Source organism: Leptinotarsa decemlineata, unplaced genomic scaffold (genome assembly GCF_025532065.1).
Source record: "Leptinotarsa decemlineata unplaced genomic scaffold, Ldec_3_MD MMD2_P_RNA_scaffold_5, whole genome shotgun sequence".
NCBI classification, from domain to species: Eukaryota; Metazoa; Arthropoda; class Insecta; order Coleoptera; family Chrysomelidae; genus Leptinotarsa; species Leptinotarsa decemlineata.
This window is the reverse complement of record NW_027412532.1, coordinates 14,843,068-14,850,136: the sequence shown is the minus strand read 5'-3', so window position 1 is coordinate 14,850,136 and position 7,069 is coordinate 14,843,068. Positions and strand designations below refer to the sequence as shown.

Sequence of the window (7,069 nt, the reverse complement as noted above, 5' to 3'; positions counted from 1 at the left end):
TATCCAATTATTCTACTAGATTTTCCTACAATCAAAAATACTTATTTTCTATCTTGCTACCCTATTGGTCCAGAATAGTGACAGCAAGTTGTTAATCAACGTAGTTGATTGTTCTTTTTTCTTAATGAGATTGATAAATCGAGAGGAAGGAAGAAAACCGAGGCCCTCTCACTTTTTTGGAGATCGGTGCCCTATTCTGTACGTGATAGTTAGCATTTTCCAAATAGACATAAATGTTTTCTCAAATATCCTGACGGGAGTAGGTTCATTTGGATAAATAATAAGTGGAAAGTGTGTATTGGGTATTGTTCCAAATATATCGTTGCGAATTTGGATGGGATGACCCATATTTTCGCACTCTTAGGAGGATTAATAAAGCTAACTATACGTAAGTCAGTCACGCCATTTTACATCTCCAATGAAAAAAAAATGCTTCGAAATAATTTTCTCATTAAATTTTAGTGGCTATCGAAATTCTAACGTTTACATAAAATCATAAGAAGATCAGCAAAACAAAGGCGCAAGGTTCTGCCTCTTAACATTTACAAAGTTACGTATACGATCAGAAACAGAAAGGAGGAAAAAAAAACAACTCTTCTGAAAAGAAGGTAGGTCACGTATATGATGAATTACTCTCGATTTGCCTAGACATAGTTATTGTAATCACTTTAAAGAGGGAATTTATAAACTCGTCAAAGAATTTCCAAGTGTAAAGCAACATCTTCTTTCTGGTAGACAGATGGTTGCTTGTACACATGAATTTCATGATTGTGTTTCTTTTCAAGTAATATTTCCAAAATCAGGCTTTAGTAAAACGGTGGTACTTTATTGTATAGTTGGATATCCGATGTGTTCTTATCATAAAATATATTGAAAATAAGAGGATTACCTGGTTTGCCATAAAAAAAAAATGTATTGATTGAGAAAGTTACTTTACCTAATTCATTTCAATGGCCTTTATAGTCGTTCCCATTTATTATTATTTCTAATGCATTAATATACCGGATGGACCTCAGGAGTGTTATGATTGGACCCCAATCTAGACCGATCTGCTACTATCATTAATAGCTTCTTAATTTACTTGTTACCGATATATAGATCATAATGTCAATCACATTCACACATCACATTCAATCACTTTTGGCTTTTCTTATTATATTCCGTTAACGTTAAAATTTAATAAATTTAGGAAGACCAGACCATCTCAAAAAATCTTAATGGTTCAAAATTGGTAATCAATAATTCTGGAGATTTTACCTCCAGTAGTTTTTTTGTTTGTTTTGCAAACGTTCGATACTTATCTGATACATTGTTTTTGGTTCTTCATAAGGGTTGTTTGGTACGGCTAGATTTTGGATGACACTGATTATTGGAAGACAGAAAGGGAATCTGGGAACTTACCAGCCTTCACGACAGTTCATTCAACGACCAGGGAGGCATCAAGACACGCAAGAAGTGGGGAAAGCTAGACACCTATAGATTATTGTTACTTATTTATTTTAAGAGGAATATCGAATTTAACCTTTTGCGTCCAACCTATATAAATATTTTTGCGGCGTCTGCGCTCTGGGCCCAAAGCTTCTGACGAATTAATGCACAATATTATCGTGTAAACCTATATAGGTTGTACGGTATTGAATCCTATATTTTCATGTCCTTGTGTATATATGTATGTATATAGATATATTGAGTTGGTTCTTTTGTCCACGGGAGTTTATTTATTTTGAGAGAACTCTTTCGAGAGTTGATGTGCAGAAATCGCAAATTTTTTTTTGTTCATTTGTTATTTTTTTTAGTAGAAATAATTTTCCGGTGAATGTATTCATTTTGTTTGCAACTGTTACCAATCGGTCACACCGTTGTACAAAGCCATAATAAGAGATCTTGTAATATAAGTTTGGTACTGGTACGTTGTCATTTATTTTTTTATTCCACTTGGTAAATTGAAGGAATAGTTTAATACTCAGGCATTCTATATCGGCAATTAAATTTACCTGGCGCCCAAATATTGCTATCAACATACTTTGAACCCACCCCGTCTCCACTGTGGTGAACCGATAGATGCTTGTCATAAAAATCGTGACTGCATAAACCCGTAACTAAAAAGGCACGTTACATAACATTGAGGAAATCTCTGCAGATTCTCCTGCGATGTGGTGGAGCTCCATTGTGTTAGAAATACTCATATTTTCTTATGAGGCTGAGTGGCAAATCTTCTAATAACTCAATTAGAGTCCCTGATAAGAAATCCAAGTATAATTCTCCGGTCAGAGATGTTTCAAAAAAGTGGGGGCCAATAATGTCATTATCAAGATCACCAAGCCATACGTTAACACCATATCTTTCTTGAAAATTGGTAACTCTATATGTAAATATTTATTTTCTTGTCGCCAATGATAATGTATATTCCTGTTTAACCATCCGTTATTGGTAAATGTACTTTCATCACGCCACAATTTTTTTTACAAATTTCATTATCTTGGCGAAATTTTCTAATGAGCCATCTACAAAAAACTTTTCTCCTATTGAAATCCATTGAACGCAAATGATGAACTTTCCTGACTTGATAAGGCTTTAATTTATTTTTCTTCAAAATTTTCTGTACAGACGTAGTGGATATGGCCGAATCATGAGCCATCTCCCTCAGAGATACTTCCTTGTTCTCAATTTTTTTATTTTCCATAAATCCTAAATCAAATTAATGTCACTCAATCATTATTGTGAATCTTTTTTGAACTCACCTAAAACGCCAATTTCATTATCGCCACCACATTCGGTTACCGTACATTTTCTTTCAAAGGGTTTTTCAAAAGATCCATAATTACGTAAAGTATTTTCGATTCGTTGAAATAAATATCTATGATTAGGTTGTCGTCGTTCGGGATACAATTCCTGATACATTGCTAGAGATTTGGTAGCATTCCTCAAACATCTCGAAAATATAAAAAGCATATCCACTTTTTCGTCATTGGAAAAATTCATGTTTCTCCCTTAAAATTGCTCAACGATTTAAATAACTTTTATTTTGTGTGTCCTTGACATTCACATGTATTTCATGGGTTACTTCAAAAAAAGAAATTATCGATTATCATGTTTCTCGTGAATATCATCTATGACTTTTTTAATATAGTATTTTTATTAGTTAATTCTTGTTGATATCCTCATTTTCTTAACAGAAATTTTTGGGTAGCTACAAATTTTCAAACGACATTTGGAAATTATGAATGGCTTGGTATTGATACAAAGATTATTGGTCTCTCTTTTTCAAGACGACCCTGACTGAAATTTAGTTGGATTTCAGTGAATACAAATATTTATAATCTCAATGAACGACATTATCGACAGGAGAACTCTGGATTCTCTGGAAATTCGAGCTCTTAATAATAAATGATTGTGATGATGTGGTTTCGGGAAGAAACGTCAGGAAATATAGATTTTGTGATATATTAACAAATTTGTAATTATAATGACTACGAAAATGTATAAAAAAATATAGAGTTCCGTATTTAAAAAGCATATATTGATGATGGAATTCAATGAACGAAAAGTTGCATTGAAAAATGAGTTCAGCCAGATTATGCAGCACATGAAAGAAAGCAAAAAGTTTCTTTGTCATTTTTCGATATTATTGAAAATGGAAGTGGTAGAGCAAAAAAATAAAATCCGTCATTTTCAATTTTTTGCAAAAATCTCAAAAACCGTTGATGATTTTATGGATCTGAAAATATAATTGTGTTGCATCTCTAAAAAGCCAACTTTTGTTCCATTTAACCGTTCTTGTACGATCTACCGTTTCCCAGATAGCAATAGTGGTATCAGCTGAAAAAAAACGACCTTTATAAGCCTACTTTCTATAGATATCCATTCTAGAGTATTTACCATTAAAAGATACAGGGGTACTCCTGTCACATCTCAAAATAATCCTCATTGCGCGATTCTGTAGTTTCTGTAGTGTTCTCATTTCTCATTTCTCATATATACAGTTATTCCTGATAGCATAGTTAAGTTTTTGGACATTTATGTGAAAAAATAAAATTAAAAAAAAATCTGTATGTAATTAAAATGGTTTTTCGTTGATAAATGCTTGTCTAACATAAATCCTAGATATTTGAACTCAGTAATGAGCTCAATTTTGGCCTTTTTTATTTTCATTTCAATTTGATTTAAATCTAATTCTCTGTACTTGAATAAACTGAACTAAAATTGGGAAATTTGTATGAAGTAAAAAATTCGCTATCCATCAGTAAATACAACGACAGAGCAGAATAAATATTTATTGAGATATGGAGCTACAAAAACCCATGACATCGAAACGGACAAATTTTTCAAACAACCTAATATTTTTGTAATGAATGAGAACTGAATGCGATACCTTTCTTATTTCCTTTGTATGTGGCTCCAATATATACCGTTGAGAGATTTGAAATATCTGCTGGAATCTGCACCAATTGTTGAATGACTGCAATAAATCTAATGTTAAAACCGAACGTCGAGTAAAGCCTACGTATTGAAAATATATGGTTGAATTCTTGGCCAACGCCCGGAGAAATACCTGTCTTAGAGGAATCGAAAGAATAGGTGCACACACCATTGCACTGCGTCCAGGGCCGGCTCAGGTAAACTATACAAAATGTACGCAGCGTATGACAGATGATTATAAAAAATCAAAGTGTCATGTTCTCAGAGTTCCATGTATATGTACTCTACTATATACTTGAGCTTCCAGGATTGGTTCACTCCAAGGCGTTTATTCACATTTCGAAGCTTGATACCAAATAGTTGTTTGATTACAGTAGGGATGAACTACGATGTCTAACGGGCCTTCTTACAGGTCACTGTCATTCGAATCATCATATGCAGAGACTCGAACTGTCGGAAGACAGTGTGTCTCGCCCTTTTTTGGAAAATGATTAAACAGCATAGCACATACTTTGTGCCTGCCCCGCTGAGAACTGAATCAGGTTTTTAGAGTTCGGCAGAGCCGTACTCTTACCATCTAACCTGGAAGATCACTCACCATACAAACTAATTGACTTCGTGAAGAAGTTGGGTTCATTTGGTCGAGTGTAAATAGGTGTGAGCCACAATAAACCCTTGCGGGTTGTGGTGGAGTTGAATAGACCCACTCACTTTGGACCTAACCTAACCTATACTCAAGTCCTTAGAAAATCCAGAATACTGTAAGAAACCGAAATATAAAAAATCCCAATTAGCAGAGCATATTTTGATAGAAGAAAATGCAAATTATGTGCGGAAATTCAAATCATAGAACCCAACGGAACGTAAAGTAAATTGTTGAACAGCAACTGAAATGAAAACTGAATTTGGAAAGTTTTACACCAGGTTAAATTCTCAACATCCAGTGGACTGCATATCCAAAAAGTGTCGTTGAATTTATGAATATTTTGAATTGATTTTCACATAATTATGTGCAATTTTTATTAATTTATTCAAAAAAGAGAACAAGGAAAGTTTCCGAAAACTCATCCGAAGGGAATATATTTTCATTTAAAGTTCATACATTTTGTTTTTCGAAGTATATAAGCAAAATTTATAGTGAGAAGTAATAATAACAAGTTTGATAAAGCCCCATCTAAATATATAATCAAACGCAGTAACATTTGTGAGTAAATTTAGTAAGAATTTTTTCTAATTCAAATATCCCTGAAGAAAAAGTCAGGTCTATTAATATTTTACTAATAATATTTTACTAATTCAGACTTTCTCTGCCAAAATATTATAAATTATATGAAGCAATAAAACATGAAATGAAATTACAATAGAACAAATAAAATAATCAAAATGAAAGATGAAAATGACCACAGAGTGAAAAAAAATTAATAAAAATGAAATTAAAATGACCAGAAATTGAGAATTTACAGTTTGAGAAATATTAATTAAAAAAAAACAAATTGAAAAATATTTCAAACCCAGTTATTTCGCGACGTTTCGATTGTTACTATCTATAATCGTCTTCGGGTCATTTTCATATTTTATCTTGATTATTTTATTAGTTTCATTGCAATTTAATTTCACGTTTTATTGCCAAATATAACTGATATTTTAGCTATTCAAATCAATTTAATTTGTTTTTTTCAGAGATTTCAAATCATATTAGAATCATATTAGACAATGGAAGTCCGAACTAGTGAAAATCACCGTGGAACATAGTCAACCACTATCAAACAAACTTTTGATGATATGAATATTACTGAAGTTTTATCCCAACATCAAACCAATATTTTAACACTTCGACACGTGTTTCGATCACCAAGTGATCATCTTCAAGAGGTTTTGGAATGAAACTCCAGTAATAATCATTACTACATCAAATGTTCCAAACAGTGCATCGCAAGTATTGATGATATGTTTAACTTTCTGCTTAAAGTTTATTTCCTCTCCAAAATTTCTCTTAGAAACAATCCAGTTGGTGGGTTGAAACAATAATAATATTTTTACTGATATTGGGTGGAAATGTATATGTTGATAATTGGAATTTTAAATCTGCACTGATAGCAGACAAGCCCTATTAGCCTTGAACAGACAACGTGTTACCTCAGGGGTAGTACTAGAGTGCCACCAAGATTTAGCCAAAGCTTCGGCAGATAACAACATAATCCTGAGGTGAGGCACGACAGGAGTAAAGGTAATCGCATTACCGACTCTTTAGCCAAGGAAGCGACAGGACTGAGTAGCACCTACGGCCTGATGACTTCGACAATTGCGGAACTAACCAAACGCCACACCCATGCTCAATCCCTGAAGAGATAGGATGAAATCAAAGGATGCAATCTTGCCAGGATCACCCTGGGCGACCCTAGGAATCTGGCGCCGAAGAAATATCTGGCGATGACCAGGAAGAATCTACGATCAACAGTAGAATTTCTGACTGGTCACTGTCAACTAAGGAAACACCTCCACAATATGGGGCTAGTGGACACACCTCTATGCAGGATATGTGAACAGGAAGATGAAACTGTCAGGCATGTCCTATGCAAATGTCCGGAGTTATCGTCAATAAGAGAGTTTGTTCGGTTAGTCTTAGCCTACACCTGCCGATATAAAAGAG

The 7,069-nt window shown here is 33.6% G+C and overlaps 1 long non-coding RNA gene across 1 annotated transcript; it reads left to right on the top strand.

Moving 5' to 3' along the window:
- The first annotated feature begins 207 nt into the window (after positions 1–207).
- On the top strand, positions 208–1,722 carry LOC141480034 (uncharacterized). The gene is made up of 3 exons (XR_012464126.1): positions 208–388; positions 463–608; positions 1,331–1,722. It is a non-coding gene; the product is annotated as an uncharacterized lncRNA (long non-coding RNA).
- The last annotated feature ends 5,347 nt before the right edge of the window (positions 1,723–7,069 follow it).